At 40.3% G+C, this 12022-nt stretch overlaps 1 protein-coding gene across 2 annotated transcripts in view; it reads left to right on the top strand.

Moving 5' to 3' along the window:
- The first annotated feature begins 1603 nt into the window (after positions 1-1603).
- KDM4C (lysine demethylase 4C) overlaps positions 1604-12022 on the top strand; it is a 544029-nt gene continuing 533610 nt past the window's right edge. The window contains exons 1-2 of one of the 2 annotated variants that reach the window (XM_072596740.1): positions 1604-1872; positions 6013-6066. The gene's annotated coding sequence lies outside the window, so the exon portion shown is untranslated. Of the gene's footprint in view, positions 1873-3281; positions 3301-6012; positions 6067-12022 lie in introns of those variants that run through there. The other variant, XM_072596750.1, reaches the window with a different exon arrangement.

The following is a 12022-nucleotide window of genomic DNA, read 5'->3' as shown; positions in this document are numbered from 1 at the left end:
TTTGAGGGTGATCAGAGATCATAAAACTTAGTTATTCATCTTGGGTCTAGGGACTATTTCTCTTAACTGTCATTTCTGCCATCAGATTCTTCCTTTTTAAATTTATCCATTACATTGCCATTTTCCATAAAATGAAGTCCAAAATCTTCAGCCAATTTCCTCCACAAGCTAGTCCTGACCTACCTTTACAGACTTATCTCCTACTATTCCCAAATCATTTCTAAAATGGGTAAAATGAGAGCTGTTACTTGTACTTCCTACCTAATGTGGCCGTTGTGAGGAAAGCATGCTATTCTCTGAGCTATTGTTCATGCTCATAGGTTCTGGTGTTCCTAGGCAGTATGTCATCATACTAATTATCCAACAGGAGAGTGCAGTATTTCAGTCACCCACCAGGTTACTTCCTTAGTCTCTCTGGGGCATGCTTAGAATAGCCTTCCTGAGAGGCAACAACATCTTATCTGTCCATCAGAGGATGTGTCACCTCAAGCCATCTAAACTACTTCCCCTGTTACTAAACCTTTGCTGTGATAAGTATATTAGGTTTCCCATCATGGAAAATGCACAAGACATGAAGGATTACAGGAGGAATCTTTCAAAACTGCTTAGCTGTAAGTCATTCAACTCCCACCCTGGAAACCCTGCCCCATGTCTGAGCCCTCCTCCCTCTGGTCACAAGACTCAGATATTCAACATATTTGGGAAAGTAGGGGGTGGAGGAGATGTTGACCACATAATTTGTTGAAGATAGTGAAAATGAAGGATCATAGAATCGTGAATGTAGAGTTGGAAGAAGCTTCAGAAGCCCCGTAATCAAGCGCTCTCTCAAGCACTCTAACATGGAGCTGACTGTCTCCATCTATCTCCTAATTCAGCTCTCACTTGTGACCTCTCCCCATCCCCGACCCTAGATGTGGGGATTTCTGGGCAATTCGAGGACCACTTGGAGGAAAGAAATAAAGGGAAAAGTGTGACCACCAGACTGCAAATCTAGCTCGGAATCACAGACCATGATAAGGAAAGCAACAGGAAAAGCAGTGGCAGAAATCAGTCTTTGTTTTTCCGATAGATTTCTCAAAAGTTGCCAGTTTTGGGGCTTGAGATCCTTCCTTCTCCAATTCCAGTCCTATCACTGCTCCAGAATTTTGGGTGACTTCAGCAGACTGATCTACAGAAGTCTTGTTCACTATCGATTCCAGTCTCAGGCTGAGGAAACTGTAGCTCCAACTGTTACCACAGCTAGAGTTCATGTCCTTCTGATTTAATAACAGCTGACACTTCTACAATATTTAAGATTTTCAAAGTTCTTTACAAATGTTATCTCATTTGATCCTTCCAGTAACCTTAGGAGGTAGTTGCTATTATTTGCATTTTTGCAGATGAGGAAACTGACACAGAAAGAGGTTAAATGATTTGGCCAGGGTCACACAGCTAGTAAATATCTGAAGGCACACCTGAACTCAGGTCTTCCTGATTCCAGGTCCAGTGCTCTATCCATGGTGCTACCTAACTGCCTACTTTATAGAAGCCTGGCAGTTTGAATTCAGTTGGCAGCGTTCACTTGTCCCCATGGTTTTCATGGAAATCGGGAAGTCCAACTTTTAAAAGGACATCGGAAGAAAGAAGAATCAGCCAGACAAATCTGTATGTCACTATACTGATTTCATATTCCTCCATCATCCTCCCACACATGCTCACAGAGATCTATGAAGTATGTATGGGGGAGTGGGGTGAGAAGGAAATCCAGGTCATCAGAAGCCAATTTATTCCCAAATTATCAGTACCCTGTGCAGAGAGAAAAATCATATTTCAAAAAAGAAGAGGACATGATGTTGACACATATTACAGAAGCTGAAAGATGCAGACTTCAATGTAAGGGAAAATTTCATATACATTAGCAGTATTCCAAACTAAAAGGGGCTGTATCTAAAGATAGTGGGGTTCCCCCTCACTGGAAGTCTTTGGATAGAATTTGTGACTGCTTTGGGAGTATGTTATAGAGAAGATTCTTGTTCATGTAGCATTTACTCACTGGGACTCTTATCTCAGGGCCTAGATGCTAAATCTCCTCATCGAGGTACTAGGGGAGCTCCTAAGGGCTTTGGGTGTCTCTTCCCTAATGACATCCGCTAAGCCTCTACTGATTGTGTTTCCAAACTGTTAGTCACTAGTGAGTGGTTCCATTTAGTCAATTAACATCAATTAGTTTTTACAAAGGAATATTTAAATATCCTATAGAATTTACTGTAGGTATGCCCAGATCAAACGTATATTTCTCTCTTGCAAGCAGACTGCCCAGTTTCTTTCATAGGAAGAGGAGCATTGGTAGCCCCTGGTGAATGTGCCAACATCCTCTCTCATCCCCTTCCATTCAGGGGTAGGTGGAACTAAATAACCTTTGAGGGAACTTGTAAATCTAAGATTCTATAATTCAGAGGAAGAGAGAGACTAAGGATGGAGAGATAACATCTTAAAAATTAAACAGCATGGAGATAATTGGGGTCATTTGAATGTCTGCTGAGTCGATGCAAATTCATGAGAAATAATATATTAGATCTGAAAAAGAAAACAAATTACACCAAGAAAGAAACTGAGACTGAGATACTCTCTCTCTCTCCTTCTCCCTCTCTCTCTCCGTCTCTCCCTTTCTCCCTTTCTCTCTCTCTCTCTCTCTCTCTCTCTCTCTCTCTCACCAGAAGAATCCAGAGGTGCTTTATCTGCTTCGATTTGGCTGCCTGGCAACCAGTCTCTTAAATCTCTCACATGTGGCCCCCTGAGAGGCAGTCTGATCTCCTGAGGAATGAATGTTGTACATTCTGATGAGATTAAAATGATTTGGACAGACTTACTGAGCAAAGTATAGTGGTGGCAAATCTAGCTAAAGCCTCCCATCTAGTGTCCCTTTCTAGAAATTACATTCCTCAAGACCAGCTAAGCTAATAGGAAAGGACTTCGATGTCTGATAAAAAAAAAATTAGAATCTTAAAATTTGGAGCAACATATTCAAAGGTTTTATTCTAAACAATCAGCATGCTGACATCATAGAGAACTATTTGTCTCAATCCATTTTATTGGATGATTCATACTGATGGGATGAGGATTCACAGCCTTGTATCATATGCTCTGCGATTAGGTGCTACCATTTTGTAATCAGTCTTCCTTTTGATTTGAATCGCTATTTCTCAAAATTTAATTTCCTGTCTTTCTCTGTATAAGACGCAACAGTATATTCAGCTAAAGCTACTGAATTGAGGTTTCCCACACAGCAAATTATTTACACTTATTTATCTGTGAAACCAGGTAAGTTTTCTCTAGGTAAAGACTAATTGGAATTAAACACTAAATTAGAACTGCCTATAGGGCAAAACAAATGAGCAGCTGAATAAATAATAATATAATTCGCCTTATTGTGAAATCACTCAATGCTCCTAATCAAAACAGAAGCTTTTTATTCAGAACTGTTGATTTAAATGGAAATGATAATAATAAAACTGAATGATGAGTAATTATCATAATCAAACTTGACCCTGGGAAGTAATGAAGACAGAATCTAGAGGACTTGGTAACTAATGGGTGTGGTGATTGAGGGAGACAGAAATAGGGATGAAAACTTAAGCCTATGAAAAATGATATTGGGGTCATGTGTTGCCCTTTTTTCATTGGAAAGGTAGAGGACTGTGGGTGTGAAATATTGCATATACTGTCAGACATAAGGATGCGTCCTCCTCTGCGCACCCTCCTCACTTTTTGTTGTCGTTTCAGTCATGTCCAACTCTTCATGACCCCTTTGGGGGATTTTCTTGACAAGGATACTGGAATGTTTTGCCATTTTCTTCTCTAGCTCATTTTACATGAGGAAACTGAGGCAAACAAGGTTAAATGACTTGTGCAGACTCATATAGCTAGTGTCAGAGGCCAGATGTGAACTCAGATCTAACTGACTTCAGACCTGGCACCCTGTCCACTGTGTCACCTAGCCAGCTCACTTTTCAGCTCCTTTTTATATGTTGCCTTACTCCTTTAGAATGGAAGCTACTTGAGGACATGAGCTTTCTTTACTTTTGCTTGTATTTGCATTCCCAGTCTCATAGCACAGTGCCTGGCACACAGACAATGCTTAATAAACGTTTGTTGACTGAAAGCCCTCCCACTCTTGTAGTCTTTTATATGCACAACTAGTTCCAGCTCAGCAGCAATAAATTGCTGAGCTACTTTTTTTTCTGTTTTTTAATCTTTGTTGCACAAGATGTCTTGTTGGAAGTGGGTGTTGGTAGATCTATTCAGAAATGAATACTATGTAAAAACAAAAAAGCATCAAAAAAAATAAATATTTAAAAATTGAAGTTTACCTTGACAGTGAAAGTGTAAATATGAATACTATTCATGAATTTAATTATCCATATAACAAATTAATAGATCATTATCTACCTGGAAAGAGATTTCTAGCTTCAAACCCTAGGGATTTGTCCTTGGCCCTGTATTATTGAATATTTTACTCAGTGACTTGGATGAAGGCATGAATTGCAGGCTTATCAATTTTTCAGAGCACACTAAACTGGAAGGAAGAGCTAATATGTCTAGGAGCAGGGAAGTATCCTAGAAGGCCTTGACAAAGATCATGGGCCATCATTGTGGGTACTTCCTGCAGAGGCATTAATAGCTAATCTGGTGCAAATGTAAAAAATGTAGAAAAGTTAACACTTGATAAAATTGACAAAAGTCCTAGTTTAATATTTCATCTAAGCATGCCTTGCACATGGTAGGCTTCTCATAAATGCTTGTTAAGTTGAATTAAATTGATGATCTAGCTTTCTCTGTCTCTTTGGTCTCTTTAGAAATTCCTTTTTCTTCCTCACTGGAACTGTTGCTCATTTTTGAGAAAACCCTTCTGAGATGACTCGCCATCTAGAATTAAATACAAAAGAGAGTCATCTGTGTCCTTCTCATTTTCCTTACTAGACTATAAGCTCTGAGGGTTGACTTATACATCTCAAAGCTACATGCGATCAAGAGTTCTGGGCAATTGTTTGCTATGATTTGTTCTTTGTCCTTTAGGAACACGACATCAAGAAGGTAATGCCATGACTTACAAGTGAATTGGATTTAAGTGAGGAAAGGTTGTGCAAGGTCAACAGCCTCACTGCCTCCTCCAGAACCATCTGGGTCCAGTGCCAAGATATAGATCAGGATGACTGGAGATGGTGTCCTCTGGGCAATTGATGCAGAGCAGGAAGGCATGAGTTACTATGGTAACTTGGTTACTATGGGAGTTTGCAGAACTGATCAGTAAGAACCTCTTCCTTTGAGCACAGGAACTCTTTGGAGGCTACAATCCCCCATTCAGAGGATGGGGATGTGCCTGATCCTGGAGAGTTGTGATGACATAGATTAAGAAGCATAGCTCAATACTTCAGACCATGTACAGGTATTCTATGACTGCTTCTGGTCAGTTTGCCTTATCTTTTTGACGAGCTGCTGAGATGGAACTAGTTGTGTATATAAAAGTCTCCAAGACTGGGAGGACACTCAGTCAATAAACATTTATGAAGCACTGTCTGAACTTCCCACTGAGGAGGCTTCTCTAGCATAGTAGAGAAATTTGGAGAGTCAGGAATGGAATTTGGCTGCTCGCATGATTGGGTAAAAGCTATTGTAAGCTACTGATTTGGGAGAGTGCTTGTTTTTCAGTTGCTTCAGTCTAACTCTTGGCAATCTCATTTGGGGTTTTCTTGGCAAAGATACTTGGAGTAGTTTGCCATGTCCTTCTCCAGCTCATTTTACAGATGAGGGAACTGAGGCAAACAGGGTTGAGTGACTTGGCCAGGGTCACACAGTGAGCAAGTATCTGAAGTCACAATTGAACTCAGGTCTTCCAGACTCCAGTCTCGGTTCTCTTTCCACTACATGACCTAACTGCCCTTGGGAAAGTGCTAGCAATCTGCTTTCCAACCTGTTATGATGACTTGTGCACAATGCCTTTGCCCCTGTGGTTTATATTCTTTCTTTTCTTAGGTAAAAGATGGATAGATGAGACGGATCAGGCTGATACATCATGAGCTTTAAAAGGTAAGAGAACACCAAGGGGCCCGGAGTTCTATTCCATGCCAGAGTATGCTAGCAGCCAAACCTGCATTAGCCACAGCCAGGGGGAGCTCCTTAAGCATTCATTTTTGCCACATTGGGAAGGGAACTTGGTAGAGCAAATACATTTTGAACCCACTCTCCCCAGGGAAGGAGGACAGATAGGGAAAGAGTGGACCCACAGTTTCGTGGGATGTTTTGTACTTCTGTTCTTACTTCATCGTCTTCTCAGCAAATATCCCTTTTAAAAAGTTAATTATATTAATTGCTTAAGCAAATGTTGGCATACTTTGGGGACCACTATGTGGGCTCAAACTGATATCATGAGAGAAGACTCTCACTGTCCTCAGGGGGTCCTCCTAAAACCTAGAGAAGGAGAGGTCGTTAGCCTTTCTCTTGGGGTTCTTGCCTCATCCGTGTGAGTGGGACTTAGGATAAGGAACCTCCCTGCTTCCTCCCTTAAATCCTCCAGTTTAAAAACTAATTTATAACACTCATGAGAGTACCAGGTTCTCAAAGCCATCCTACAAAAGCTGAGCCGGCTCAGTCTTCTGAGTTGCTGTTTCTTCACTGGCTCTCAGATTACAGAAATGATAATATTGTCAGGATTACTGGGAGAGCAAGACAGCCAGGTGAAAACTCTTTCTCAGAGCATTGCAACTCCAAGTAGTCCAGTTACCTGCCCACGTTTCCCTGTGTCTGTCTTGTGTGCCCTTGTACTTCATGAACCCTTGGGGAGACTCCCCTGTGGTGGGGGGCATTGCAATTTGCTGGGGGTAGTAAGTATTTCAGGCCCTGGTCAGAGATGACTGTGCCATATGGATGACTGCATCCTTGACTACATCCTCTGAACCTTTCTCTGTTTTTTCTGACTTTCCTGTGCCAGTGATCATGTCCTTTGCAATCAGATGTCTGAGGACTCTGATAAAAGTAGGCCCTCAGATGTGGAATGGATAATGAATAGATCCCTGGTTGTTGGAGGAATAAATGAATTAATTAATGTTAAGATATGCGGAAGTGTTCTAGTGATTAGTTTAGATGTTCTTCCAAATTACCAAATAATCCATCTTTTTTCTAGTCTTCTTGGGCTAACACACCTTTGTGTGGATGTGTTTTATGCTGATGCTCAGTTAATTCTTGGTGTCTGTATTCATTTTCAGTGTGGATTAGTAAGCATTTTCTCTTAGCTCTTTGTAGAAGCAGCTGGTCATGTGGTAGATAGAGTGTAGAGCCTGAAATCAGGAAGATCTGAGTTCAGATCTGATCTCAGACACTTACTAGTCGTGTGACCCTGGCCAAGTCACTTAAACTCTGTTTGCCTCAGTTTCCTTATTTGTAAAATGAGCTGGACAAGGAAATGGCAAACCATTCCAGTATCTTTGATGAGAAAACCTCAAATAGGGTTATGAAGAGTTGGGTGTGACTGAAATGACTGAACTATATATGTTATAACAATAAAATAAAGTTAATACCGATACCTTCCAGGGTTGTTATAAGGATCAAATGAGATAATATCTGTAGAGTATTCTTCAGATTTTGAAGCATTTTATATATATGTTACTGTTTTTATTGGTATGTGATAGGTTGGGGGAAGTGGTGGGGAGAGCAGGGAAGGATCATTAATGGCCACAGCTTATTTATGAATTTCTTTGACCCCAGCAAGAGACCTTCCTTATTTTTCAGCCCTCTAGGTCTCTTCTGCTTAACGCACCTCAACCCATTCATGCTCAGGTCCCTCTCCCCACTTCCACTTTGTAGTTATTCATGCTCAATTACAGGAATATCGTTTTGGCCATTTATTTCATACAGATGATTGAAAGCCAACTCTATAGCAGTTCTCCATAAAAAATTGAAGATATAACTTCAGTTATGACATACAAATGGATTTTGTTATGGATAAGTTACAAGTCAATACACATAGTGAAAAGACAATTTGTTCTGATGGAAAAGTCCTCTGTCAGAAAAGACTGAGTATTTAGTGCAAGAGAAATTTATAAATGACTCTCTGGGCATTTGGTTAGTTGAGTGATTACCTCTGTTTTTGGTGTACATTGCCTGATGTGAACAAGAGTTGGCCAGGCTCAATGGGAAGCTGATTCCTAGAAGTGGATTAGGTATGGCCTGTTGGCTGGTGTTAACAATTTTTTTTCAATATTGTAAACAAGGGATGATGGACAGAATGCATATCCAGAAATTTTTTGTTTGCAAGGTTTGATTAGAAAGCCTCAAGAGAGTTCCAAAATTAAGCCAACACAGTTTGAGTTCCTTATTGGTACAAGGGATTGAAGTGGGAAGGAGACAGGGGGATGGTGTTGGGGTCTAGGAATTCTATCCAAAACAATGAGAAAGGTCTTAGAAGATCTCACCAAGGCACAATAGTTTCGGGCCTCATGGTGAAGTCATTTTTCCTCCACCTGGTGATTTCTGTCCCCAAGACAGTTTGTAGCATGGCTCAACAAACAAGACTGCCCCAGAGACATATATAAGACATGTTGGAGATAAAGAATGAGAAAAAGAAAAGTCATCCCAAGAAAGTCTAGACTTGCTGGAGCTTCAGTGCTTTGCCATGAAGATATTCCACTTCATTCTTCTCTTTCTCCTTCCTATCAACACAACTGACCCATCTTCTACTGGCCAGACTGAAAATCAGACAAGTCGTTTGGATCTCCTTGATTCTATCTGCTTCCTACAGGCATTCTCACAGTAGCAAAGACCAAGACCCTTATCAAGAATGTTGTGGCTGATGACTTTTTCCTCTCATAGCTCAATGGCCCTGAATCTCTGATGGTGTTAATGTATAGTGAGCAAGTTCATGATTAGCCAATACAGGATTGTCAAGGTAAAAAGTGTCAAAGATTAGGCTCTGGACTATTTCTAGAAACCTATATATGGTTTGTGTTCTAGACTTCCCTACTTACTGGGATGCAATCTTTTACTGAGGAGGCCTAGATATCTATGAGGGAAGGAACTTCCTAAAATAAAGCCACAAGCTGCCTGCTTCAGATCAATCACTTAAGACACAAGGGTGTTGAGGCCAAGCAGATCAAATGGGAGAATGAGAGAGTTGTTCTAGACTTGCTGACAGATCCATGGGCATCCAGGCATCAAAGTCTTTGAAATTCATTTTCTTCTCTAAATCTCTCCCTAAAAGTGATAGGGATTAGTCAGAAGATCTCTAAGGAGGGAGAGTTATACAAAATCATTTTCTCTGACTCAGGCTTCATTAGGGAACTATCTTGGCTTCCTCATCTTGAAAATTCTCTGCTGCTTTAAGTAGAGTAGACAAAATGCTCTTTAGACCTTACAGGTACTGCTTCTGCTATTTTTCAGTCAGAGATTTAGAGAAGGAAGGGACTTCATAAATCATCAAGCCCAGCCCCCTCATTTTACAGATAAAGAAACTGAGTCAGAGCAACTTGCCCCAGGGTCACACAACTAGTTAGTGTCTGAGGCAAGATTTGAACCTAGTCTTATATGCCTCAGTTTCCTCATTTGTAAAATGAAGACGTTGTACTCAGTGAATCCTATAAATCTATGACGTAAAGGCTAAAATTCTTTTCACTACCCTACACCTTTCTTGTATCCCTAGGTCCCTATTGTCTGATTGGTCCCTTAGTAGAAGGGGCTATCAGGTGGCTAGGTAGTGCAGCGGAATAGTCCCGGACCTGGAATCAAGAAAAGTCAAGTTCAAATCTGCCCTAGGATAACTGTGTGATGGACCCTAGACAAGTCACTTATAACCTATTTACCTCAGTTTCCTCAAACATAAAATGGAAATAACAACAACACCTACCTCACAAGGTTGTTGTAAGGATCAACTGAGATATGTGTAAGGTGCTTAACAAGTAGGTGCTATATAAATATCTATCCCCTCCACTTCCCCTGCACGGCAGAGCAAGACCCTGACATGCACATTACTCATACGCTGCGGGTCATGTCCTAACTCTATACCTCTGCCCCATGCCTGGAATTCCCTCTGGGCTGCTTCTACAACTCTGCTTCTACATGAAACTTTTCCTGATTTCCCCAAGTTGCTGGTAGCTTTCCATCCAAATGATCACTTATCTATGTTACATTTCCTCTATATGATATGTAAATGTTTTCTCCCTGGGCTAGATTGTAAATTTCTCAAGGGTAAGAAGTCTTCTGTTTTTGCCTCTGGATTGCTGGCACATGGTAGGCACTATATAAATTCTAGTTATTATATTATTATTTTAGTTATTACTGTCATGCCAAAGCAGGAGTAGAGCCCTGGAAAGTGACTGTAGCAAAGACCACCCAAGTCCAAGTCCAATAATCCCTTCCTCCCGCTGTCCAGTTTCTTATTGTTACTGGCCACTGAAAAGTAATATATTTTGTGTTGTCCAATATGCTGGACCTCCTATCTTTGCCAGGATTTTCTGACTAAGGCACCTCCTAGGACTTTCAGATTCTTCGATTCTGTGATTGTGGCAAGCAGGAAATATGGGCGTACTTCACACAGGGCATTCTGTTGAGAGAGAGAAGAGATTTGTTCTGTTGTTTTTGCGTATAAAATGATTTTCTCTTAAACACAATTGGGAATAGATGAAGAAAAAATTCCCTTTACCTAAAACAATTCCAAAGGACTTATGATGGAAAATGCCATCCACATCCAGAGAAAGAACTATGGGGTCTGAATCCAGAGCAAAGCAGGCTATTTTCTTTTTTGTTTTGTTTAGTTTCTCATGGTTTCTCGCATTTATTATGATTCTTCTAGGCATCATGGCTAATGTGAAAATGTGTTTAATAGGAATGTTTGTGTAGAGTCCATAAAAGATTGCATGCTGTCTTGGGGAGGAAGGGGGAACGGAGGGGGAGAAAATGTAAAACTTATGGAAGTGAAGGTTGAAAACTAAAAATAAATTAATTAACTAATTAAAAAAAAATTCTCTTGAAGGTTCATTCAGATGATAACTAGTTTGAGAAATAATCATAACCAGATGCCAGACTTGATTGGCTACTGCAGATTGAGTCATAATGTCAAACTCACAGAGCGTTAGACATGGAAAAAACATCGCCATCACCTAATGTGGCCCCTCATTTTATGCATGAGGAAACCAAGGATCAAAAAAGGTTGAAACAGGTTGCCCATGGTTACACAGCAAGTTAGCAGCAGAACCAGAAATAAAACCTGCTTCCAAGGCCAGCACTCATTGCTTTATACCAATTTATAAATCACCACATCCTCAAACACTAGTTAGCAAAAGGGAATAAAGGTCTATTTTGACCAGACCTGTGGTTTTATCAACACAGGGAATTTCTAGGAAGGAGTTTCTTCTATCAATGGAGATCAGTAACTTCTATGAAACTTACAGTTTTACAGAATTGTTTTGGGGATTTGGCAACCTGCCCAGGGCCATATACCTAATATACATTGAGAATGAGACTGGAACCCAGGTGTTCTAATTCTAGGCATTAGACAACTATCTATCCATTAGGCAACACTGCCTCTCAGTAAAAGGACTAACACTATATTTTACTATGACACTAATAATGAGTTGAAAGACGTTCATTTGGGGCAGCTAAGTGGCACCCACCCTAGAGTTAGGAGGACCTGAGTTCAAATTTGACCTCAGACACTTGACGTGCTAATTGTATGACCTTGGGTAAGTCACTTAACTCCATTGCCTTGGCCCCCCACCAAAAAAACTATATTTGGTCATTATCTGTATGGATACTTTCCCCAGACCCTCTAGTCTTCACATGTAGGGCTACTGACTAATCCATATTTGAAGGATTATTCTAGACTTATTCTTCCATTAAATAGGAATCCCCTAGATTAAGAATCCCCAGATCCATAGGTTGGGATGTCAGTATTTTGACTGCTTCAGCTTGGACTTTCAAGATTAATTTTTCATAATGAAAACTTTATTTGTTAGATAACATTTTAAGGATCATAAATCTGTTAAATATATATTAG

Source organism: Notamacropus eugenii, chromosome 1 (genome assembly GCF_028372415.1).
Source record: "Notamacropus eugenii isolate mMacEug1 chromosome 1, mMacEug1.pri_v2, whole genome shotgun sequence".
Lineage (NCBI taxonomy): Eukaryota > Metazoa > Chordata > Mammalia > Diprotodontia > Macropodidae > Notamacropus > Notamacropus eugenii.
Note: the sequence above shows the minus strand (reverse complement) of the source record. Positions and strands in the feature narration are given on the sequence as shown.